Genomic DNA, 26,680 nt, shown 5'->3' with positions numbered 1-26,680 from the left:
GGTTTAGGTTGGATATCAGGAAAATATTCTTTATCCAGAGTGTGACTGGGCACTGGAAGAGGCTCCCCAGGGCAATGGTCACAGCACCAGCCTCACAGAGTTCAAGCATTTGAACAATACTCTTGGGCACATGGTGTGAGACTGGGGGATGGTGCTGTGCAAGGTCAGGAGTTGGACCCAACAATCTTTGAGGGTCCCTTCCAACTCAGCTTATTGTGTGATTCTGTTATGTCAAAGGAATTTGTGGTTTTTAAATGCTCTGGTGTCCTGGTTTAGAGCAAATTTGGGAGGAAACCTCTGAATGAGGTCCCTCGGGAAAAAGGGAAAAAAAATGGAGACAAGTGGGGAAAAAAAAGAAAAACTGTTTATTCAACAGGCAACACACCTCCCAGCACAATAATGAACAATATCAAACAGCAAAACCTCTTGCCGTTCCGAAGAGATGGCAGATTTAGAAGAGTTCTTTCCGTGGGTTGCCCGGCTCACTCAGGCTGTTCTCAGTCCCTCAGGCGCTGGGAAATGCCGTGGCCCAGGCCAGGCCTGGTGGGCCACAGGTGTGAGCTCCCGGTGCTCTTCTGGGTTTTCAGTCCAGAGTAGGTTCAAACAGTTCCAGGAAAACAGGAAAAAAAGGGGGAAAAAACAATCCAGGGGGCTTCTCTGCCTCAGCTAGCCAAAAAAACTAACCAAGAGCAAAGGAGAGCTCTCTCTCGCTGTCCACCGCAGACAACACAGTCCAAGAGCAGGAATGCGGGGAAGCCCGTGCAGTCTCTGATAACAAACTCTGCACTTCTTCTTCGCCCCCCTGCCCTTTCACTCCTGGAACCAGTCTTAAAGTTGCAGAATTTAATATTCAACACCAACAGAACAGACGATTTGGGGATATAGACATCATACAGTCACTCCAAGACATCTGGGAAAAAAGAGGCATAAGTTTTATGGGTTATGCACAGCCTTTAGCAGTGGCCAAAGACATGCAGCAAGTTAGAACAAGCCTAAGCAGGTTTCCATAGCATTTCACAGAGAATAAGAACGACCACGATTTTTGCTCTGGACATGCTTGGGTCATAATCCAGAGCATACAGTCAGCATGATTATGCTTTTATCAACATTAATAGAGGTGCTCCTCTAATGCCTGGGATCCTGCAAAGAGGAATAAAAGGGAGGAATATATACTTGAAAAGATACATGCTAAAATATGTTTTAATCCCTTGGCAGACACAGTTCAGAGTGGAAAGGGCTGAAAAGTGGAAGTCAATCATGTTTGCAAAGAACTCTGAAGCCACAGCAAGAAATGAAAATGAGGCATGCTTCGTCTGTCAAAAGTAGGACACCTTCCTAGGGGCAATGTAGAAACATAATTTTTCCTTATTTAAGGAACCTTATTTAAATTGTTTGAAGGCCTCTTTGGACACAGCTTTTTTCTATCTATACCGATGATGGGGAGAGGCGGCGGACAGGCTCAGATGACCCTGTTAACAGTTACAGTTAGACAAGATGCTTCTCAGTCCACGTGTGCACAGCCACAGGGTTTCATAGGTTTTGTAGATGCAACTCTAACAATAATTATAATAACTGGTGTTATGCTGGGAAAAAATAAGACAAGAAGTAAGAGAGGTGAGGAATGGAGAGAAATCCATTATGCAAAGGTGCAAACTGTATGGGGAGAAAATAAAGCATGCTAGTTCTTATGCCTTTGCTCTGTATTCAGGAGTGTCTTTTGTTCTGGGAAAGCATTTGGTCCTTACAGCAGCAACTGTTATGTCCAGTTTTGCCTGCCCTTGATTGCAGTAGAGCCACTTTTGAGCTAAGTTTCCTGAGGGCACAGGTAATCGGCCCTTCTTTCCTTGCCCTGGATGCAATGGTCATGGTTGGCATGGACTTGCCCTTCTCATCCCTCACAAAGGTTCTTCATGAGGAGTGAACAAAGCAATAAAGGCAGAGAGCTCCAGCCTGGTGCAGTACAAGCTGGAAAGGGCAGGACTGCTCTGTTAACAGGGTCTGACATTCCCCATCACATTTTCTCCTCTCCATAACTCCTCATTAGCATGAGCCCCACCGAAAGTGCAAGGAAAGCCACTTCACAGTAACATCACTCCACGTGAATACTAACCTGAAATGAGAGAAGCCTTACAAAGGCAACTGAGAACCTGATTGCAAAGGCCAATGTGACAATCACCCAAAGGGCAAGGAAGGGACAGGCAGTAGTTTACATGCACTTTTTCCGTTTCCATCCTCCCCTCCCTCTCTAAGTTTGCCTTTTGTATAGAAGGGGAAAATAAAATAACAGATTTGGATTGAATTCCATGCAAGTCACTGCTTTTCATGTTATGCTGGACACAGGTTGGGACTGTGATGGATAAGCAACAAATATGCTGAATAAAAAAATACACCCTCAGCTGTTAATTTTCCAGGAGAAGCCTTGAGACTCTGGTTTAAAGTAATTTCCGTTGCACACCCAATCTCCTGCTCTATTTTGCCTATTGTTTCAGGAAACTTACTCCAAGGGGCTTTCTTTCTACTAGGTTATGGACCTAATAATGAAACTTGTTCCTCAGGGGCCCAGGCAGTGCTGATTACCTTCTAAGGAGATAAAGTGCCCCTCATCTCTACGTCACTGCCTTGAAACCACCTCTAGTTTCTCCATAGCTAGGAGTGATCTCAATCTGTTCATAACAAAGTATGTTAATGGTGGTGTGTACTGCTGCCCCAAAGCAAAGCACTTAAAGGAAGAACCTAAATGAAATGTTGAATTTAGGGAAGGGGTGTTCTGAGTTTTATCTTTAATTTCTGCTAGTTTTTATCAAGTCAGTAGCTTATCTGAAAATAAATTCAAAATTAACTTTCAACTCAGACCAAATACAAGCCCAGTTATCATTTGTGAATACATCTCACCCATACATTTGTCTGTAAATTATTCTAGAATGAAAGTGGCAAGGGGAGGGAGGGGTGTAGGATTATACCTGAGTGACATAAGCATCAGAAAAGCAATTCAAAACTAGAAATTAAAAATTCAGCAAAATGAAAATTCAATTCAACACAATTCCATTATTTATTCTTTGATTATTGTTTATTACAACATCTAAATGATGTTGTAATAAATCAATGAAAGTCATGTGTCATATATCATAAAATATTGAAAGCTGTTTTCAGGATTTCTCTTTTCATGGAAAGTTGTAGAAACAAGCTTTTCCTTCAAGCCTAAACAAACAAAATAATAATTTCCTAGTTTTCCATGAGTTGGAAAACTGTATTTCAATGTCCCTGCTATTTGTGTGTCTGCCTCATGAGCATATACACAGATGTACAACTGAAAAACCCAAAGGTCAGGATGTTGACATACTAGATATCACAAAAGCAGGTACAAAGTTGAAGTATAGATAACTACTGTCTCCTCAGTACAAATACATTCTTAAGTATTTAAAATCTGTGTTCAACATAATTGTGCAGTGAGTGTGGTTTGAGGAGAGCAAAAGAAAAACCTGCTATTTTGAACCTCAGAAAAACACTGAAAAGCAGTATTTTTTCAAAATCTAGGCAGGGGTGTTTGCTGTCCTGTTCAGTTCCTCAGCTGGGAGGAGGTGGTGCAGCATCAGCATACAGTCCGTGTCTCATGCCTGGCACAAACATGTCTCTCCAGACACCTGGGAGTGATTGAGCCTTGTAAGAGTTCAGGCCAGTTGAGCAAGGACAAGAAGCACCTCTGTAGGCAAGAAGGGAATTCTTCTCTCCCTGCACAGCCTGGGTGCCAAATTCCCTGTGCCCCTGTCTCAGGAGCAGAGTTCTGTGTATTGATCAGCACAACAAAGCTGTCCACCCACGTGGTTATTAATGGCTAAACAGCTCAAGCAACCACAAGCTGCATTTTTCTTAGCGCCAGCCTGCAATCAATTAAATAACAAGAAGGGCTCCGAGAGGTGCCATCAATTGCAGAAATTATTACTCTCAGGATGTTTCACTGAAAACTCCCACACAAAGCAATTAGGTGTCAGATGCTGCTGTGTCTTAATCAAGAGTTTTCAGTGAGGTTTGGGGCCCCTCGTGAGCACTGCCTGGTGTAGAGTGGCTGCTGCACAGAGCCCCCAACTTCCTGGGTCCTCTGTGTTCAGCTACCTGGATTGACTGGTGTGTGGTCCTCAGAAGTGAGAGAGGAAATTGAAACAGCTTGAAAGGAGCATGGAGAACAAAGGACAGAAAAAATTATATGCGCCTGGAGCATTAAGGAGCAAATCCTGTTTGCTGGTCAAAAAGCCCCCAAATGTTGGGTGCTTTCCAAGGGAAATATGAGGAAACTTGAGTGATATATCCCATTTGCACTGCTTAATTTAACAGCTTGCTGTTGATGTATGTCAAAAAGGCAATTATAACAAACACAAAGCAAATAAACCTGTTTTTAAGGCCAGTGGGAAAAAAAAAGATACAGATATGATATTTATGTTCAGATACAAGCAAGACAAGATTTATTTTCCTGGTTGTTTTTCCTAATAATATACAAGTTATTTTACATAGTCTTAGCTATGTTCTGTAGTGTAAAGCAATTTCCATCCTGGCTTTATGACATTTCTCATACTGAGATTGTAGTGAACAAAGCAGAAGGGGAAGGTGATTGACTTCAGGTCACTAGACCACAGCAAGGAGAAAAAGTGAGCTAAAGGAGCAAAAGTCAGCAATAACTAACAGGTTTCATTTCCCCTATGCCCACAGTTCTGACATAAGAAAAATTGTCCAAAAGTTTCAGCAAAAGTTATAATGCAGGAAGACAACAAAACATTCCTCACATACCCAAGCCCCTAGCTATAAGGACACAGAAACAGTCATACAAAATGTCAGAGAAAAACACTTAAATTACCTAAGAGCAACTTACATGGTGACTGAGCAAGGACTCTGAGTTTGTAAGACTCCCTGTGGAGCAATGGGAGCAGAGGTAGAGGAATAAGAAGAGAACTGGTAAAACGTTCCTGATGCCTAAAAACTAGCAGCTGCATTGCTAGATCTGCCTCTGCCTGTGGAGTCCTGACCATGGAGGTTCTCTGTTCATCCACAAGATCTGCTGGGATTCAAAAACTCATAAACAAATATTCTTCTGCCTGTCTGACCTGGTTTCAACCAGTACAGAATTAATATTCTTCTTAGTAGCTGTTACAGTCCTGTGTTTTGGATTTAGCATGACAATAAGGTTGTTAACACACGGATGTTTAAGTTGTTGCTAAGTAGTGTTTACCCAAACTGAAGGACTTTTCAGAAAGCAAGTGCACAAGAAGCTGCACATGCAGGAGCACATCCAGGGCAGCTGACCCAAAATAACCAAAGGGATATTCCATATCATAGAATATCAGTATATAAACTAGGGGGAAACTAGCCAGAGGACAGGCTGGGAATCAGGTGGTGAACACTTGTACTGTGCCTTTCTTGGGTTTTATTTCCCTTTCTCTATTTTTCACTACAATTATTAGCATTGTTGTCATTAGAATTATTTGTATCATATTTTGCTTTGTTTCAATTATTAATCTATTCTTATCCCGGATTTTTCACTTTTTTCCCAGGGCTTGTCAGCAATGTCTCCTCATATCTCCTGGCTGAACTTTTCCTACTTTTCAAGAACTACAAGTGTGGAACAAAAGAATTACTCCTTACCTGCTGGGTACCTGCTGTTCGGATACTGAGCTGTGGCAGAAGATGCCTGTGGGGGCCTCAGATATTACCTGGAACAACATTCAGCATTGACTTTCCTCCTTTTTTTTTTCCCAGTGGTCTAAACAGAAGGTTAGGTGGTCACTGTTGAGCATTTAAAAAGGAAAAAAAAATAGCTGAATCTGTTGACTTATGGATTAAAATGGAAATAGATGTTTCAGCCTTCTTGGACATGACAGATAGAGATATGAACCAAGGCTTTCTAGTGGTAGACAAGCATTTCTGGGTCACTAAAGGATTGCTTCAAGCCTGAGAAACTGGCAGCAAGCTGAGAAAAAATTATACCTAGAAATACAAACTAGAAGAAAGGATTCAGTCTTCTCAAGCCCTCTTTTATTCCTCACTGCCTCCAGTTAACCACAAAAACCAGCTCCTTCCCAGCATCAAGCTCTCAGGTCTTCCTCTCCAAGGTACCCAGCTCCCTACAAAAGGAGTTTTTCAGAGCCCTGTCTTTAAAGGGAAGTACCAAAAGGTCTGGCATTGAGTCCCCAGCTCCTATGTGACTCTGAGTTTATTCATGAGGTAGATGGATGTTTGGAAGCTCTGCATCTGGAGACATCCTATAAGGTCCATGGCATATATTGGGAGTAATTCAAACACAACAGCATAATTACAGTAATAGGCTAGAAAATTGCCCTTTCCTTCAGTGTTTGAGAAGGCAGCATATTCCCCATGGCAGACTCATCCTTACAAATGCATTTGCTGAAGATGATGGTTGCCTGCTGCTTAATCAGAGGGAAATGCATTACAGTGATAAATTAATCCTATGGAGGAGCTTCTCAGGCAGCTCTTCCAGCTGGGGACCTCAGGCTGTCATCCATGATGCTCTGCCACTTGTCCAAAGCTCCAGGCTCTTCAAATCAGGATCCAAACAGGTTTGTTCTCTCCAGCTCTGGAACTCTCAACACAGTAGCTCACCACTTGCTGACTGGTGCAAGATCCTCCTTCCCCAGCCCAGACCAGCTATCCTTCTGGGTAACTCCCCCCAGTTTATATACTGGGCATGACATTCTGTGATATGGAATATCCCTCTGGTCACTTCGGGTCACCTGTCCCAGCTGTGCTCCTTCCCAGTTTCTTTCATGCAGCTCTTCATGGGCAGAGCATGAGACAAGGGAAAAAAGGTCCTTGATTTAGGATAAACATGACTTAGCAAAAACTCCAAAATATCAGTATGTTATCAACATCATTGTCATTCAGAATCCAAAACACAGCACTGTAACAAGAAGAAATTAACTCTGCCCTGGCTGAAACCATATGCAGTTCTGTAACCTGATCCAACAACTGACCACAAACACAAAGTAGACTAATTAGAATCACACAGAACTAGGCCTAGGAGCTGAGATGAATCATCTCAGGTTTCATCACTCAGCAGTATTTCTTGAATAAAAACTGAGTTCTTGATCACACCCAATCCTCCCTAGCCCTGCCCTTCCTCTTTCCTCTCCTTCTGCCTCTGAGCTTTCACCTTCAGGAGAGACCTAGTGGCAACCCTTTGCCTTGTGCCTTGTGCTCAGGGCCACAGGCTTCTGAAATCCTGGAGATCCTACTTGCGCTCACTGTGCAAGGGGCTGCATTTTGAACATGAGCTCATTTCCTTGTAGGCAGGAATCTTCTTTGAAACTAACCTTCGGGGGTTATTGGAACCCTGTTCATTTTCAGGACTATCTGAAATGAGATGCCAATACAAATGAAAGTGGATTCTGAACCCTTTTTCCCTTCTGAAGTCACAACATGCAAATTTTTGAAAGTAATAAGATGAGGTGATTACTACAGTCATCCAGCTGAGATGAATTTTAGATGTCACTATTTCTTTTAGAAATAAAGCAAATCAGACAGATATTCAGACAATCAAAAGCACATAATGAACCTTTATTGAAGCTTAAACCGTTTGCAAGCTTCTCATTTTACACTAAATGAAGCAGTGTTCCAAGAACTGTGTTTTTAACAGTGTGTTGGATTCACCACATGGTAAGAAAGCACTAGGCATGCCACTCCAGAATGTCATCTCTGTGTTTTTAGGTGCACAACTTCTACATATCCCTGGGAGCTTTCCTCGTCTATGACATGCTTAGTAGGAAACAAAGAAGAGGATATTTTGAAAACAAATCATCAAATATTTATGGTTAATATCTTCTCATAACTTTTGCCTTTCATCTCTGTGAAAACATTTATGGGTACAGGGAACTGTAAAATTACAAAATTCTCTCTAGAAAAAGAGTGAAACTGGGCAGGATAATCTATTTCCTGTGCCAAAATCATCACTAATACTGGTGAAATTCAGCATTTGTGTTCCCTTTTAGCCAGCTATAACCCTATTTAGCAATGAAGTGGGCTGATACTAATTAGCCTTCATTAGCTACTTATCTGCCTTCATCCTGGCAATTTACTACTCTTTATTTAGCATAGCTACTGAACATCCATATAAACGAGAATCTACAAGTATTTTTCTGTCATCTCTCTAGAACTAAAACTGCTACTTAACAAATCCTCAAGGGAAAAAAGTGACATGTCAGTCCAGGGCTTGTATGCCCTCAAGTATGGGGAAAGGTGTGAGTTCAGATTCTTTTCTCAAAATCCTAACATTTGAGCTCAGATGGATAGATTCTTTTAGTGGCAGGATAAATAAAATACATATTTGAGTCAAGCAAAGCTATTTGTCAAATGTTTCTCAAAAAGTATACATGGGGAAAAAAGAAAGTAAAAATTTAAATGAATAATTGAAATATTTTTAGGAAAATATAAAAAAAGAGAGGGATATGTTTGAAAAATTGCCTACACTATAGTTTAGTACATGGAAAAATTAAGGAAAGGAATAGAAAAACAAGCCTTGTTTCATTTAAGTAGAGTTTAGCTGAATGTCTAATGAGAAAACATTTTGTTTGACCTAGTATTTTTTATAATTAATTTTAGATTAATTTATGAAACAGAAAATAATTGCAAAACCTTAACTTCAATGGTCATCTACTCTGACCTTCCGCAGAAGAGATACCATGATTTACCATCAACAAATTTCTACTGCAAGTTCAGAAATTCCACTTGAATTCACTTGTTTAATAGAAAAAATTTATGCTGAATCTTGAGACATTTTAAAAATAATTCTGGTTTAGTGACAGGTTTGCTGGCAAGTATAATCCATTTCTCTTAATGATGCTTCAGTGATTGATTATTCTTGGCTTAAACATTTACCATTGATTTCTCTTCTGAATTTGAGTAGCTTCAACTCCCAACCATGAGAGCCATTTGCAGATTTTTATACTTTCAGAAGGTTAAAATATTGTCTTCTAGTAAACCTGCTCCTTTCACAGACACTTATCTACTGTGAACAGGCACCATTTAAACTCTAAAGATAAACAAAAAAGACATTTTACAGTAAAAAAGATTTTCCAGGACTCCAGTATTCCTTGTAGCTCTTTTCTAGATTTTTCAATTTGTCAATATGTTTCGTAAAATATGAAACAGGGCTGATTGGGAATACTGTTTTATTTGAAAGACCTTTCTCAATGTAAAACAAAGCTTTCCATGGAAACGTGGATTTACAGGAGATTGTTGAAGTGTTTCAGAATTAGACCATCAAGGTCTAATTTCTATTTTCTAGGAATATGGCTGATACATTTACAAATCATCCAAGTTCAAAGAAGGGATCTCAAATCTTTATTCTGGTAATCCAAGGGATTGACCTAATCACTAAACTAGCAGTGCTCTGCACTGATTATCTCCAGCTGGAGCGACTGCACTTTTTGTAACTCACTGCAGCTCAGTGGACCTAAACTGAGAACATTGTAGCTCATCGTGCATTGCACAAGAGCTCTCCTGGCATGATGTGCTCCAAGGCACCCCTGGAGTTTGGGACACTCAATCCAGACACTGAATTTAAGAACACGATGCCCCAGGGGAGTGAAACCACTACTTGCTACAGGCTGCTTTGAATGCCTTTGAGTTCTCTAGCTTTCGCACAACAAATAGCTGACAGCTTTGGTTTGCAGGGCTGGAAACAAGGACTATGCCTTGAAACCCTGCAAAACACAATTCCTGCTTTTCAGATCTGTTTAATAATAAATAAAAACTGTATACAGTCTTGCTGCATATGGCGGTAAGAGTGGCGCTGCTTGTGGTTGACCTTTATTTACAAAATCAAGGACTGCTTAGGCTCTTGTATTGCTAATACACCATCTTTAGAGCTCATGTTGCTAAGATTACTCACCCTGATCCTTCACCTCATCCTTCTAGCTGGAGACAAGGTTTCCACAGCTGATGGGGCTGGGGGAACTGTGCAAAGGGAAAGGGATCAAGACAAAGACCGTATCAGCAGGAAACCCAGGGAGATTTTCCCTTACTTGCATATCGAAACACAACTCCAAAAATTGCCATGAAAAGTTTTCTAGTTCTTCATCATCCACCAACTATTTTTCCCATTTAGGAAAACCAGACCTCTGAGAAATGTGGAGCACCCCACATCTTCTAAAGTCCTCTCTTGTTCTGTAACTTGGCATTAGCACCATTCATCCCTCCTGCAGCTTCAGTTCCTCACACAGGCAGTCAGTTTCAAAAGTAGTCACAGCTTTCTCTCTCTCTGTGTGACAATAGACAAAAAGCAGTCCAGACACATTTTATGTGACTGGAAGAAGGGTCTGCCTAGGTTTTCCCGAAATACAGATATAATTACTGTGCCTCAGGCAAAGAGAAAGAGGGACAGAGAAAGAATGTGTGCCTACAGGCACATAGCACAGCTTAACTGGGTCCTGTGCAATTCTTCTAGGTAAAGGTATTTTTCAGCTGTTGCATACCCCAAATCACATGAGAGGCAGGTTCTTTCTTATTTGTCTCAAGCACAGGATAGCATTTAAGGTTTGGTGTGGATATCTTAAAATTACTTTCGAAATTGTGCTCTTTATTTCAGTACTTGTTCCAGCCTCCTGATATAGAGCAACTTTCCCAGAAGAACATTAGGAAGCAATGAAGTGGCTCTATCCCAGGTAATATGAGTGTACAACGGAATCTCTTCTGTTTGGCATGTTCTTTATGAAATTCAATTTCCTCTCTATACAGTGCAGCTTTTAAGGATGTGCACGAGTAGTCTTGTAGGATTACACCTTATGCATGCAAGTTAGTCTGTGGAGTTTTGCTTTTCAATATCAAATCATACTGGCTCAGTTGGTCAAAGCATGGTGCTAACAGCACCAGGGTTTTGGGTTTGGACCCTGGATGGGCCATTCCCTGCAGAGCTGGACTTGATGAACCTTGTTGGTCCATTTCAACACAGAATATTCTGTGATTCTATGATACACATAGAACACATGTAATTTGTCAGCTTGGAGGACTCTTCTAATCAGTGTCTCTTTTTTCTATTTATCCCTGGATGTACAGGAGCATTATTCACACCACATTTTTTTCCCAAAAAGTAAATTCCATCTCTCAAGAGAGCAATATCTGTAATATTTACTATGCTGCTGACTCCTGAATTATCCCTCCATTTCAGAAGACAATAACTTCAATGTTAGACACCCAAAAAGTGTTTTTACCTCTGCTTTTTGTTCATCTCCCAAAGCCAATAGATTTTCAGGGCCAACAGAGCCCAGCCAGAAGGAGCAGGGTTTATGCCTGCATAGAAAAGCATACTGTAAGTAAAGAAGACTGTTTTCAATATATACAAGGGTTGTGATTACAGGTTAATCTAGGCAACCCCAATCTCTATCAGTAAAACTGTTACACTTCTCATTTAAATATGTTCCTGGTTAGTCTTATAGATCAAATTTTAAAGTGATGATGTTTGGGAATATTTTTTTTAAATCCCACAATTGAAGTATTTCTGTTCAAGCCTCCTCAACACTCTTACCCTTTAACTGTAGTGAAAGCTCAGTCTCTTGATTTAACAATTTTCTTATGCAAATAAAATTCCCAGGGAAAACAGACAGCTTTTATGAAAGCAATATTTAAGGGAGAGAGCTAACTCACCCATAAAATCATATTTCAACAGGAAGATTCTCACTAAATGCAATAGTTTGTTTTAAAAATTCTAGGTCTCACAACCCATTGCACATGCAAAAAGAAAACACAGAGAACTGTACTTTCCCTGAGCTAGTGGTCAAAGGAAAGGAATTTGATAAATGCCTGTAAAAGACACCTAGACAGCTTGTATCAAAGAGGAGTGGCTCTCTATCACTCATTTCACAACCCCAGCCCTGTAACCCCAGACCCAGCAACAAGGGGCCATGGGCTGAGGCAGCTGCTACACAGGCACATCATCACTTCTGGAAAACAATCAGCGTCACAGCAGATTAGCATAAACCCCTTTTCTTTCCCAGAGTGGGGAAAGAAAAAGCTTTAACCTCATTTAAAAATGACAAGGAAAATAATATTTCTGACATTCACAGCGTTTTTTTTAATTCATTCATCCTCACCAGGAGCAGTTATGGAGAGTGTGGGAGGACAACTCAACCAGAAGCAGCCTTCAAGGGCAAGCAGCTCTGATCCAGGCTCCTGAGGAAGGGGGAAGAGACAATCCCCAAAGGAAATAAATCTTCAAAGGCTAACATCAAGACTATTCTGAGTGAAAACAAAGCGTGTGTACCACTCAAGTTTAACATCTTTTTTTCCTCGATTTTCAGCTCCTAAAACAGATAAAAATATAAAATGAGAATTTTTCCACCCCTTTTTTACTGTGGTACTCATTTTGGACTCCTTGACAAACAAACCCCAAAACTGGTATTGGTGATGCTGCAGAAAATGAACAGTGTATGAGTCAGGCTGAACACAAAAGGTGGGTAAAATACTGGACACGTTTGAAAGGTGATGTGTCAGCACAGCAGTAGGAACACTCACATTCAGCTACTGGCTTAGCAGTTTGCAGTGGTTATGATGTCTGTGGAGAGCTGCACTCCAGCTGACTTGAACCAATGAACCCCTGTTTACTTCAGACAGTCTGTTCCAAGCTTTCACAGAAAACAGGTGGTGGCTTAGGAAGAAGGGTTATGGATTTTAAGTAAAAATACAAGTACAGGTCTCCCTCCATTTAAAGTAATGCCTGTCTGCTCTTTCCAAGCACTACATAAATTACTGGACAGACTGAGCTACGGCGGGGGGGAGTGGTGGAATCCAGCCTTGGAGTAATTCATTTCCTCCAGCAATGCTTTCCTGACCAGTAGAACATGTGGGACTAGGTTAATATCAAACAGGAATTACATTTTTAGAAAATATCTTGTTTTCATTCTGCATTGGATTAAAGGCCAGAACTCTGTGAGATACTCAGTGAATTCAGATTGTGCTCAAAGATGCTCAGGTCCCTGCTGCTCTGGAATTTGCTTCATCCCAGGCACAAGCACCCCACAGCAAGCTATAATGTCTCCATGGGGTTATCCATTTGGCAGTGCTGCATATTCCTTACTCACGCAGCAATTAAGTTTTGAACAAAAAAGGACATCAGGCAGGCTCTGTTTCTCCCACATGTTGACATTAGCTGAGAACCAAGAGAGTTCAAGTAACCCACCCCAAGCAACTGTAAGAGACAAAAAGAATTTTCATTTGAAACTGCAATACAATGACTAACTAAGTAAATAGTATCTCATACATATCCTGTCTCACAGAGATATAAAGGGTATGCAGCCAACAATTACACTGAAAAGTGCATGTGATAGGAAAGATTATACAAAGTAAATGTAAAGATTATTTCTAAAGAATTTAATTTATTAAGGCAGAAACCATACCCAAACAACTTGAATTCTTGAGCTAGAGTACAGAGATATTTTTCAGGTATTAAAAGAAGAGAATCTGTTCTCTGCTGAATGAGCACGGAATTAATAGAAGGACAGCATCTTCTCCATGGTGGTCTTTCTTTTATGTTTTATTATTTGCTTAAATTTATATCAATAAATACCTTATTTAAGGTGGTAAAATATCAGAGTACTCTTTTATTTTAATTTAAGCAAGTTATAAAATTTTGATCAGCTGTTTTTTGAGCAGACTAAACTCTTCTGACGTGTGTCCATGAAGTGTCTCAGTTATCTAACTTCCTAATATAATAAATTATTCTGGCATAAGTGGCCTCTATTTTTTCCCATTTATGAAAAATTACTGTCATTTTTACCTTATTCCATCCATTATGATTTCCACAGATTATTTCCTACACTCTCCTATAGAAGGTCTCACACTTGAACTTACCAAAAAGCTTAGTATTGATTGATGGCTTTACTAATGAGCACATTTTCTTTGACCAGAGTCCAGTCAGTCTGATATGCTATCTTGGCAAATCTTCAGTATCCTGCAAGAAAAAAAATTAAGCCACAAACAAAAATTAGTGTTCTGGAAGATATATCTCAAATAACATTATTCCTATGTATTTACAAATCATTGAAACAATGTTCTCTATTCTGTTTTAGTGAGGCTTTGAATTTCTAAGTAAAAGAAAAACACAGAAAGAAATAGCACAAACTTTTTAAAACAACTTGTTAACTTAGTGAATGCTTCTAATCAGCAGGTCTGACGTTTCATTTGGAATTAGTTAGCACAAAGTATCCAAACCATGTCCCCTCTAGGATCCCTTGGGGCTTGTATTGTCCTAAGTTTACACATTCAAAGAACAAAACTGTGTGCCCCCAAGTTATCTAAAAACTATTTCAGGGACAGCGTGTGATTTTGCTCTTCATGCAGAGTGCATTGCTGCATTAATTGTGATTGAAAAATTAGTCATATTCAAATTCCAAATAACCTACAGGATTTGGCTGGCTTTTCTTTGGTCCCTTCCATTAAGCAATTATGAAAATTTTAGGAGCTCAGTTTTGCATGTCAGGTCCTTATTGATTAATGAATTGATAGTGAATCACCAAGGTACATATGTTACCTCCTTGTAAAGAACATGCATTAACATTGTCATGGCTGAGATCCCCAGTTAATTCAGTGTAAGGGCAGAGAATGCTTCAGCTTTCAATTTATTCCATCACACTGAACAAGGACCCATATCCTGGAAAAACAGGAGATGCTTATGTCTTTTTTAGACCGAACTTGCACCTAAGTCTATATTAGGTAGATGTAATTGCTGCCACGTATCAAAAGGGACATTTTGTATCCTTTTTGCGCTGCTGTAAACAAATTCTGCTTCAAGACAGAAATGTTAAGCCCAAAAAGACACATTTTACTGGCAGGGTTACATGGAGTGTGGGTCATTCCCTACCCTGGGGCACCAGAGAGGACTCCTGCCTGCTAACCTTTGTGGATAGCTCAGCTCCGCACAGCTGCTGCCTCACACCCCAAGTGGGATAGGAAAAAAATTAGACGAGTAAAAATGAGAAACCTTGTTGCTGAGATAAAGACAGTTCACTTGGTAAAGCAAGAGTTGCACACCTAAGAAAAGCAAATTAAGGACTTCGTCCACTACTTACCGTCTGCAGGTAGGTGTTTAGCCATGTCCAGGAAAGCAGGGCTACTTCACACCAAAGTAGTTAGGGAAGACAAACACCCTGAATATCACCCTGAATACCCCATCCCCATTTCTTCCCCCTGCTTTAATTTCTGAACACAACCTTATATGGCATGGAATATTCTCCCATGGTCAGCTATCCCCACTGTGATCCCTCCCACCTTCTTGTGACCCCTCACTGGTGGGAAGTGTGAGAAGCAGAAAAGATCTTTGATTATGTCCCTACATTCTCAACCCTGTTCTGATCATGAAACCCTAAAATCAACTCATAAGCTACTGTAAAGGAATTTTTTTTTCTACATTTTTCAAGCTTACTAGCTGAAATGGAATGTAGAAGCATTCAAACTTGGATTCAATGGTTTAATTTTATCTTGTGGATTCCAGGCATGGTGCCTGATTCTGCCTTGCCTTTTCTCTCCACACCTGCGAGAGGGAAACTGATAAACTGAGATTATAAACATGAACTATTTTCCATTGGAAACACAGGCATGTCATAGGAAAGCACTGTGAGCAGATGGTTTTCTGAAGCCAAAGACCACATTGGTGTGAGCTGCTCAGACTGCCCTGCACAATTCCTGCATCTCAGACCTCTCCATTTTCTGCCCCAGTAAAAGACACAGACTGACAGAAGGGCTCGACTGGGCTGCTTATGTCACAACCCATCTATTGTGTTAAACAGTAAGGCTGATGTAGACAATAATTCCTTTCCAGGCTTCAATGAGAAAGATTGAAACTACCATCACCTTCTTCCCTACATTTCTCTTTTACTGGTGATATGAGGGAGAAATCAAATACTGTTCTTTGCATGCAGTCAGCCACTGATTAAATGCAGTCACCTCCCTCTGTGTATGTCCACAGTCTTTTAATACATTTAGAAAGTGTCACACAAAACAAATATTAGCCCTAGGTAACAGAGGAAAGGAAAATAAAGTTTAACAAAACAAGTGCACTTATACTCATGGGTCTCAAAGACTCCTAGCTTATTACAAAATCCAACAAAATCTAATGAAATTTCAAGAGGATTTTAGAAAATAATCATCATGCTGTTAGTCTTGGATAGTCTCAGAAGTATGAAGCTGACAGAGAAGTCACTTGAAAATAAAATAAAACATCTCTTTTAAACTAAGTGTGCTAAATGTCACAAAGCCAATAAGAATATCTAATTTCCACTAGATGCAGGAAGGATGGGAAACACATTTTTCCTGATAAACAACCCTGGTGCTAAAGCAAGTGAGATAGTTACAGGCACACTTGTCTTGGGGATGGCACATATCACGGGGGAAATGAAAGACATTCAAACTTCCTAGCTCATTCCCACCTTTCTTCTGTATTCCTGGAGATCATAACTTACAGGAACCTACTGGGAAAGGGCTCTCTAAGCTCTTCCTTATTTCTCTCTATCCTTAGAGAGAGAAATGTATTATTGTCTGACTGCCAAGACCATACAATGCCATAACCCCTTTTTAAATCCTCTCTAAATGTTAAGAAGTTGCTCCTAATAACACTGACATGATAAAGTCTAGCACTTGCCTAATTGCTCCTCCCTGTGTGGATATTAAATTCTGAAGGTGAGAAAGTAATAAGATTTTATACATTTATGGTTACAGTGAAACAGGGAAACCTTTGCTTGCTCTTGCATGGTGTGGGAGCACGTGTACATGTACCAATGTATTGTGTATGTGTGCCTGTATGTGGACACAGGCTGATCCCTGGGTGAGGGTTTGAGTGTGGGTCTCTTTTTGTGGCTTACATTTCTAGCAAGCTGTCTGGTAGCATCTGATATTTTATGAATGTTTATTTGTTGTGCACTAAGACTTTCCTTCAAAGATTCTCATGGTTCTATTGTGGTTCCTGCCATTAGGAACGCTGCAAGGAAAAGGGAGAGCTTGTTTCCAGTGTCAATTTATCTGCAATAAAACTGCTTTCACTGTCCCACCAGAGAAATAAATCTGGAACTTGTGGCTACTATACAGGTTATTATAAAATAGGTCAGTGACACTTTGACAAATGAACTGTATTCATTCTTGCCTTGCACTAGAGCTGCAGGGAATTTCAACTTCCTTGAGATATGCAGGTAATAACAAGGTGGAATTATTTAAATAATATCAGGTAAAAAACATACAGTGTGTCTGAAATCTATCTTCATCTTCAGGGTCTCCTTGCATGACATCTAAATTAAGTCAATTCCCCATCAACTGAGACAAGAATTTTTGTCAATGCAGAATCTAAAGATCAGTGGGTATCACTCCATCAGGATACAAGAAGGATGATATTTCAGAAGCCTCTTTGATTTGTTACAGTCTTTCCTCACCAGTGCTGGAGTGCAGTTGTTTCAGGAGGGGATTCCAAAGACAGAGGGACAGACATCATTTAGGATATTGTGACACATCCCTCTAACTCTGTCACATGCACTCTCAGTGTAATGACATGCCCTGACACCTTGTAAGAGATCACAATCAGGGAGTACAGCAATTGTGCCAAGACTAATTAGGAGAATTTATGAAATGAGAAATTTGAAGTCATTGCAAAGATTAATTCAAATTAGAAGAGTTCTAATAAAAGCTAGACTGATACAGATGCTGGTTAGCTAGTTTTTTTCTCTTTCTTACAGTTTCTTGTTTTATTTCTTCATTCCCTTATTTAAAGTCTAGTTAAAATCACTGAAAAAGATGTTTGTTCAACACTCTTAAAACTATTATTTGGAATTTCTTGTTAATCCAAATTATTCACCTTTTTGGGGGACAAAGTGGTGTAGGTGGGTGAGAAAAAAAAGCATGTATATGTAGCCACTAATTTATCAATGCAGCACTTCAAAGATGGAAATACTGACCGTGAAATTTTGCTTTTATCTACAACATTGAAAATGTGAAAAACAAACAAAACAGAAATCCTGCAATCATTTCTTGAAGAAGTAAATTTTCTCTAAGAAAGGCCATCTGAGGAGGTAAAAATAATGCAATGTGAATATGTCATGCTTTCTTTCCTAAGGAGAAATTATACTAAAGGAGGCATTATATAAACCAGCATAACCATGAGTTTAGTCATAGCATTTTTCACTTTGGGATTTCAGAACATCGCCAGTATTTATTTTTCCATTGGGTTCATCCTCAAGCTCTTGCTGAATATGGACAAATAAATTCCTGCCATATATATTCATCTTAAACAGCAACAGTTTAATTAGTCTGGTTATGGGAGACTATAAATCAGCATTAGCAAGAAGTTATGCCTGCATTGCAAGCATTCCTCAAACAAAAATACTACAAGTGTTCAGGAGTAGTAGCCCAGGCAAAATTTTGATGCATAGGAAAGAACAAAGGAATTTCATGGGTCTATTTCATCTCCAACATGAAAAGCCAGTTTTAGACCATCCTGGGGGCACTTTGCAGCAACTTAAAAGCCAGAAATTTCTCTACAGTCTACATAAACATTCATATAACAGCAAGGGTATGGAGGGTTTGGGCTCTTCTTGAGTTCGACCAGTGTGGGATCTGAGACAGAAAATCCCACACTCTGTGATCTATGTAGCAAAAGCCTTTATTCAGTTCTGACCTCACTTTATATACCCCTCTCAAAGTTCCTGGGTAAACGTCTGTGATTGGCTCACAGATCAGGCTGCCCAGCCCTCTGACCAATAGCTCTCTGCAGCCAGGGCTGGAACTCACTGGATTAAATCCTTGTCTGTCTCCAATTTTGTCCTATCTCTGTTCTTTGGGGGCTGGCCTTTTAAGCCAGGCTGCTTATCCAGTCAGTGGTCAGATTAACTGCCCAGTACAAGCCAGCTTGTACTGTGACAATTAATTTTTTATTAATCTGAAGAAAATTTTGAAACACAAATGTGCAGCTTGTTCTCTCCAATCCTGCCTGCAAGGGCCCTTTTGCATGCAAAATTACATTAACAGCATCTATTTAATTGGAATGGGGTTTCACCTAGCTTAATAAATTTGGCTCTTTTGGATGGTGATGAGTTCCACATACCAGAAGCTGCACTGCTTTTGTTCAGGGGCAGTCAGGTGAATTTAGTACTTTTGGTTTCACTTATAACAATTTAACTGTTTAACATAGAAATATAACTTAACTCTATAACCATAAAACTTTAAACTTCTCTTTTGAAATTATAACTTAATATAACATTTAGTTTTAGAACTGTGCAAGATTCCAACTTAACAAGACAATTTGTAAACAGTAAAACATTTTGTAAACAAACAACTTTGTTATTTCAGTCTCTTATAACTTTGTGAGGTAGGTTCAATTTCTGTCATTTACTTTCTCAACCAATGATACATGAGCTTTTAAGGTCTAATAGATGAACTGGGATTTTCACTCAAATATTTTGCCTGCTTAACAGGCTAGCTGGGTTTTAAATTGTATATTTTAGAAAAGTTGCAACATTTACTGCCATAAATCCTTTAAATTTAATTTTTTGTTATTGAATTTTATAAGCGTAGTATTCCAAATTATTGATGTGCTTCATGTATCATTGGAGTTGTGCTGTTTTTATTTATAAAACTGTTAACATAATTTTTAGCTTGACATGTTACAGGCTCAATGCTTAATAACTACAGTGTTACAATTCAACATTAAATAAGAACCACTTAGTTCTAAATCATTAACATTTTTTAAAAACAAGAAACCATTTAACTTAAAACCATTTCAAATAAAAACATATGTATTTTCTTTATTCCTTACTCCCCTTTTTTTTTGTTTTATTTAAACAACAATACACTATTCAACTTAAAGCTGTTTCAATTAAAAACACGTTTCTATCTATCCTTTCTCTCCCTTCTTTTCCCCTGTTTTTAGAAATTAGAACAAGAAATAAGACATACACTTTTAAATTATTTTTATGTGGTGAGAATTATAATTACTGACATGTTATAATTCAATTTTAGTGTTTAATACTGTTGAAGAGTTTTCCTTTAAATGATAACTTAGGAGAATCTTCTCCGGATAACATTCTTCATGTTTATCCTAAAGGAAGGAATTTTAGCTTTAGCAAGGCTAAATTAGATAGTCAAAATGATTTCTTCCCATTTTAAACTTAGAAACATTTGGATTTTATAATTTTTTACAATTTATAATTTTCTCTCCTTGTCAGTCAAATTCCAATTTGGCTGCAATTGAAATAGACTGAGAAGGCTTTGATGATACACATTTCCTTTTGCTTAGTTAAAATCCCAACATGGCCAGAGTTGAGACTTTAGACTAGGCAAAATTCTTTATTCTATTCTTTATTCTATTTTAAAACAAACCTATGATAAATTTTAAACATTGTAAACTGAAGTGACAAGAGGTATATACTTTAGAAATTTTGCAACTGTGATTTGCCAATGAAATACCTTTAACTAAACTGATCCATAGAAATCTGTTTTGTTGAACTTAGAGTAAGCAAGATGTTCAATTCTCAAGATAGCTGATTGAGTATGATGCTATTGCAATGTATATGAATAAAGTTAGCAAACATTCAACTGTGAACTTCAATACACACTTAAAAGTTTGTAGACTATATTTGCAACTCTGATAAAATATTCCTTTAGCAACTGTAAGAAAACAGGTTAACAAGGCAAATATCAACTTAGTAAAACTTGCAAGATATGCAGGCTTTGCTAAAATCAAGTTGAAGGTGGATGAAGCAGCTGTTGAGCTCTGCTGAACATTGCTGGTTGCATTGCCATGATTGATGTGGCTAAGTTTTTTAATCTTCATTTTTACTGTTCTGGTTTTCCCACCTCTATTATAGGATGAATTGAGGTTACCTGGTCCTCTAGCCTTCTTCTGTAAGGCAGATCTCTTGGGACAGCTTGCTTTCTGGTGGCTTTGTTGTCTCTGATTGAGGCTTTCTGCTCTCAGCCTCACTGCAGCTGCAATAGAATCAGCTAACCTCTGTATGTTAGTTGATGCCATCTCAACCCTAGCACATGCATTAATCATTTCTTCCAAGGATGGATTTTCTTTGAGTATTGCATTTATGAGTTTTTTGCAGTCCTCATTTGCATTATCTCATGCTAATTGTAGCAATACTCGATTATTTGCATTACTATTAGCTACTTGTTTTTCTATGGTATCTTGCAACCACTCTATGAACTGTGTATATAGTTCATTTGGGCTTTGTTTTATGTTTCTAAATCCTTGGGTTGGCACAGTCATGTTTGTAACCTTATTTAGGGCTCTCATTCCTAATTCTTTTGCCTGGTTTAGTATCACAGAATTTAAGTATCCTTGGGTCTGAGGATCTTCCATGAGACATACTCCCATGAGCTGAGGGACCCCTGCCCCAAAGCATGGGTCTTGCTGTGATAGCCTCGAGTTTTGTAACTCTTGCTCCTCTGCATATATTCTCCAGGTTGATTCAAATATCATGTATTGTAGTGGAGTACAGAGTAATTTCGCAATTTGCTTTATATCATATGGCGTTAGTTCATTAGCAGTCACGAATTTAAGCATATTTGTCACTGCAGGGGATCCCAACCCATGCTTAGCAGCTAACTGGCGTAATTTTAAAAGGGTTTTGCCAATTAAAGGGTACATATTTATCTGGAGTAGTTCAATTTCCCCTTATTACTGGGAATGCCATTATTGTATCTCCTTCACCCTGCCAGTCCTCTTCTATTGGTGAAGACATAGGCACTGCAATCAGTTCAGCCACTTCTAAATCACCATATTCTAGAGCCTTTTGCTTTACCTTCATCGAGAAGATAGCCGGGTCCCAGGAAGAGACGACCTCTGATCTAAACATCAGCAGGGCTGAGGCTGCTGTTTGGAGGCTGGCCAAGGTGCAGCTTGTGTTCTTTTCTGGGGTGTTTTGGCCGTTCCTCTGTGTAGAGACCTTTTGGAGCTGTTCCATGCTCAGCTCCTGGTGTGAAGAAGCTGTGGGTGCTGTGGTTGCAGCAGGATCAGGGCTTAAGCTTGGTTCCGGAGTTGTTTTCAGAGCTTTGGTGTTGGTATCTCTCGGTCCCGATGCACTTCTGGGTTTGTCCTGTGTCGCTCCTGGTGTGACGTCATCACGGTGCTCCTCTGCTTGGGGGTTGGTGGGGGGTCTCCGTGGCAACTCAGGGCGGTGTCAGATCCTCTTGCTGGGGCAAAGACACGCCCTGCAAAGGCTGGGCTGGGGCCAAAACCCCTCCCCCCGGAGGCAGGGCTGCTCGGGGCCGATGCACACCTGCTCGGCGCTGGCCTTGGGTCAGGACTCCACCTTCCTGAGGTTGGACCGAGACCGCGGGAACCTCCCACCAAGTCATGGTTGGAGCTGGAGGCACATCCCACCAGGGCTGGGCTTGGGGCAAAGGCACACCCCCCCCCGGGTTGGGCTTGTGGTAGAAGTACGTCCCACGAGGGAGGCTGTGTTTCCTTTCTCCCTCCCCCAGCCATGCGGCCGCCACCATTTTGGTATTGTTCCCGGACCTCTGTCCTGGCCACGCAGCCCCTGCCATTTTAGGATAGTTCTCGGATGTCTCCCGCAGCAGTGTGGGGTGTTTTTAGAGTCTCTGGGCTGGCAACTGAGGAATTACCGGCCAGTAAAGTCTCTGTGCATGGAGTAAGTACTTTTCCTTCCATGCTTTCGCTGGATATATCAGCTTTTATCTCTTTTATCAGCTTTAAGATAGTTTTCCAAGGCTTTAAAGCTCTAATTGCATTTTTATCGTTTTTTAAGGCAGCATTTAGTATTTTTTCTCCAATTTTAGTCCAATAGTCTAGATTTAATGCAGTTTCTACAGTCGGTTCCACCCCCTTTTGTCCATAGTATTAAATCAAAAAGAAATTCTTTTTCATATTCAATTTCCCACTCCTCCAAAAACTCTGTCCATACCTGAATCACTGGATGCGTATTTTTAGAAAAGAACTTCCCCATGATTTTCTTTTAGCTTTCCGGCTGAAGTTTTCCTTCGTCTCTAGGACACTCCTGGTTCTGGTCTTTTCTTTGTCTCTCGACGTATTCCTGACTCTGGCCAGTGTTTTCCCTGCCTCTTGGGCAGCACCCGTCTCTATTGGACAGCTCTGGCTTTTTGCCAGCCTTTCTCTGCCTCTCAGGCAGTTCCCTGGCTCTAGGCCAGAATCCCCCTGGCTCTCGGCCAGAATCCCCTGTCTCAAGGATGGCCTGTCTCCCCCGCTCGTGGCGGTATGGCTATGCCATATCACGTTGGGATCACCAGATGTTGAGTACGACCGGCGTGGGATCTGAGACAGAAAATCCCACACTCTGTGATCTATGTAGCAAAAGCCTTTATTCAGTTCTGACCTCACTTTATATACCACTTTCAATGTTCCTGGGTAAACGTCTGTGATTGGCTCACAGATCAGGCTGCTTAGTCCTTTGACCGATAGCTGTCTTCAGCCAGGGCTGGAACTCACTGGATTAAATTCTTGTCTGTCTCCAATTTTGTCCTATCTCTGTTCTTTGGAGGCTGGCCTTTTAAGCTAGGCTGCTTATCCAATCAGTGGTCAGATTAACTGCCCAGTACAAGCCAGCTTGTACTGTGACAGGCTCTGCCCATTGCAGAGCCAAGAGCTGGACTCAATGACCCTTGCGAGTCCCTTCCAACTCAGACTGATTCTATAAAACGGGCTGTGTGCCTCTTTGCTCACAGGGCAGAGAAAATCTGGATAATGCCTCTTCTCCTCAAACTGTAGCACATGAGAGAGTGGGACCAACACTAAGGATTCTGCACTATTTCAATTTGTTGCTGTGTCAGGAATAGAATTTGAAGCTGCTAAACATTGCACTTCCTTTCCTAGTCCTTGTTCTGCTTGCAGCCCCTCTCTCACTTCCTTCAACAGCTGCTTTATCAGAACAGTGAAACAAACACCCTGAAAAGCTGAAACAGCAGCAAAAAGTATTCTCCAGTCCTTAAACATGATTTATGTGCTGCTGTTGTTTGTGGCTGTGCCTGCCAGATGGAGATACAAAGGCTTCCAACATGGTGAGCATCATGAGGTACCCATCACACAATATTACACTTAACAGACTGGGATAGCCCTTGCCTACCAATTTCTGCCTCTCTCATCCACTCCTCTAGCTTGCATCTAAACATCTGAATGAAGAAATGAAGATCAGCATTTCTATGCTTTCCCCCCACAAATTGGTAATTATAACTTGGGTTTGCTACACACTGAGAAAAAAAAGTTAAAGCCAGTCATCAATAAAAATTCTTTGACAGAATGAGCGGATTATTCTTCTGTAAGCAGTGTCTCACAGACACCTCCATAAATAATCCCAGAGTGCCCCAGAGACAGTCTAGTCTGACCAACAGTACAATACAGATCACATGATTTTCAAGACTGAATTCTCTCTGTTTGGACAAGCATGTCCTCTGTAGAAGAATGATAATTTTTAATGCCACAGTTTTCAAGAACAGAGAATCCATCACAATTCAGTAGAAATTCTTCCATGCCTAACTACATTCATGGTTTAAAATGTGCTTCACATTTTAGGAATTGTCTTTCAGAAATGTCATTTGAAATGTTCAGGTTATTAGACAGCTTCAAGCTCAGAAAAAAATCAAATCTTCTTTTTGCAGAGCAGAACATATTGTTTTCCTAGAATACTTTTTATTTCTTATTTTGGATTTTTCAGTATTCCAATAATACTACTCTCACACTGGCAGATCTGTCTGACCTTCAGTGTGTTTGAGGTGTATTATAGAGGCCCACAGGGCTTTTGCTTTTCCTTTAGTATTTGCACCACTTGGAACTGAGAAGAACATATGTATGTTGGCTAGTACTCTCCTGAAGGACCCTGGAGTGCTGGGAATGTTTACCTGACCAGAGAGGCTTCCTGTAAAAGATACTTTTTCTTTTTGCCATAAGGCACCTACCCTTGTTTGACCCTGCATTTGTTGTCAAGATAATATCTTGCTAAGGAAGACACAAGCTCAGCGTAATTTTTCTTTACTAGAAGCTCAGATGCAGTCAAAGAAAGAGATGGCTTCAGAGAAGGCACGATCCAATTTAATTGTAAATATCTATAAGGTTAATGTGAGATAAATTGGTTTATGACTTATGATTTAAAAGGAGCTGAGATTTCAGTTTCTAGTGTGGCCCTTGATCCTGCTGTCTGGCAGATATACACTTGTGGGCTCCTTATGTATATGATAAGTCAATGAAACAACACAACAGCAGCCCTAACCACCCATTTCATAAGTTTATTTTTTTATCTTACACCACATAATCTGTACAAGTATACTAAATGCAGTCAATATCAATAATTTTGTAGACTGAGAAATGGCAGTCAACAACTACTGCATGCATTTATCTATTTCAGATTTTTTAAAAGACAATTTTTTGTCGTTTTATTTTCCATACTGAGGAAAAAAATCCCAATTTTTTCCACTGCAAGTTATTGTTCTTCCAGTTTAATGTTTGTGTCTTTCAAAGCCCCTTTAAAGGGAAGTTTTGGCATGTCAAAAAATGTGCAAAATGAAGTTTATGCAAAAATTTAAAATAAATAGAATATAGCTCACCTGTGGCAACACTAAGTAGCTTTTGCAAAACAATTGCACTAAACAGGCTTACATCTCACAATGCTTTCTAATACTAAAAAATTGACCCATGACAGTGATTCCAACCCAAGGGTATTGACAACACATTATTTCAAACAGATAAGAGAACTAACTGAATGTTGCTGAGCTTTGGTTCAGCAAAGGATCTTGTGAGAAAGTATCTCCAGCTCAAGTGTAACTAAGTGCTGAGATTTTTTGCCTGGGGAGCCCAGGCTACTAATGTCATATAGGATCCAGAACAATTCAATTAATTTTAGCAAAATGGCAACTGAGGCTTCTCTAAAACATTTCCTTCATCAGCTCAAGGTATGCAGACAAGAGGCAGTCACTGTGCTGCTCTTCACAGAAGGGAAAATATTGTTATCATTAATGAAAAGAACTAAGAATTGTTTGGAAACCTTTCAGATAGGAATATTTGCAAGTAGAATTCAGTGTAAATCAGTCTGATGGTTTTCCTCTGCCACCTCCCACTGCCATTGACAGCTGTTTTTACTGACAATGAAATCATCCAGATGCTGTATTGCTTTAAACCCTCAGACCTCTACTGCTACGCCATGCACTTACAACATTTTAACATCACTGACATAATTTTCATAGCTCTTCATGGCACAGTGTACATCCACACGCTCACAAGTCAGACAGAAATCCCACAGGTTTATTTCCCCACTGTTGTCCTTTATGTAAAGTAAGTGAAAATGTCAGCAAATGGAAGTGGTGGCTACAAGTGACTACAGATAGCCCCAATGTGCTGGTTACACCTGGGGGGGGGCAGAGTCAAAGAGGTTTTTCTCTATGAGAACTTCCTCTGTGAGTTGATGGGACCAATTGGAGGCTGGTTTGGTTATTGACAGCCTGAGGAACCAATTGGAGAAAGTTAGTTAGCTCCATGAAAATGCATTTTGAAGGAGGTAACCCAGGAAAAAGCTCTCTTTCTCTTCCAGCAGCTGTGTAGGTAAAAGGGCCCTGGCCTGGCTCCACTGAAGGTGCAGGCCTGGCAGGGGGGCTGGGCTGGGCCCCCCTGTCTGGGGAGCTGGCGTGGCCCGGCAGGGAGGAGGGGTGGCCATCAACAGTGGGTGCTGTAGCTGAG

At 40.1% G+C, this 26,680-nt stretch overlaps 2 long non-coding RNA genes across 3 annotated transcripts in view; one reads left to right on the top strand and one right to left on the bottom strand.

Annotated features, from left to right (window-relative positions):
* Nucleotides 1-452: 452 nt before the first annotated feature.
* Nucleotides 453-26,680, bottom strand: part of LOC148223699 (uncharacterized) — a 47,607-nt gene continuing 21,379 nt past the window's right edge. For both annotated transcript variants that reach the window (XR_015804000.1, XR_015804001.1), the window contains exons 5-9: nucleotides 13,846-13,945; nucleotides 12,090-12,299; nucleotides 11,211-11,289; nucleotides 9,893-9,957; nucleotides 453-910 (exon numbers count right to left, since the gene is read on the bottom strand). This is a non-coding gene — a long non-coding RNA (uncharacterized LOC148223699). The remainder of the gene's footprint in view (nucleotides 911-9,892; nucleotides 9,958-11,210; nucleotides 11,290-12,089; nucleotides 12,300-13,845; nucleotides 13,946-26,680) is intronic.
* On the top strand, nucleotides 5,570-12,224 carry LOC148223700 (uncharacterized). The gene is made up of 3 exons (XR_015804002.1): nucleotides 5,570-6,563; nucleotides 10,589-10,664; nucleotides 12,093-12,224. It is a non-coding gene; the product is annotated as an uncharacterized LOC148223700 (long non-coding RNA).

Source organism: Sturnus vulgaris, chromosome 5, assembly GCF_052056855.1.
Source record: "Sturnus vulgaris isolate bStuVul1 chromosome 5, bStuVul1.hap1, whole genome shotgun sequence".
In the NCBI taxonomy this organism is placed as follows: Eukaryota; Metazoa; Chordata; class Aves; order Passeriformes; family Sturnidae; genus Sturnus; species Sturnus vulgaris.
Note: the sequence above shows the minus strand (reverse complement) of the source record. Positions and strands in the feature narration are given on the sequence as shown.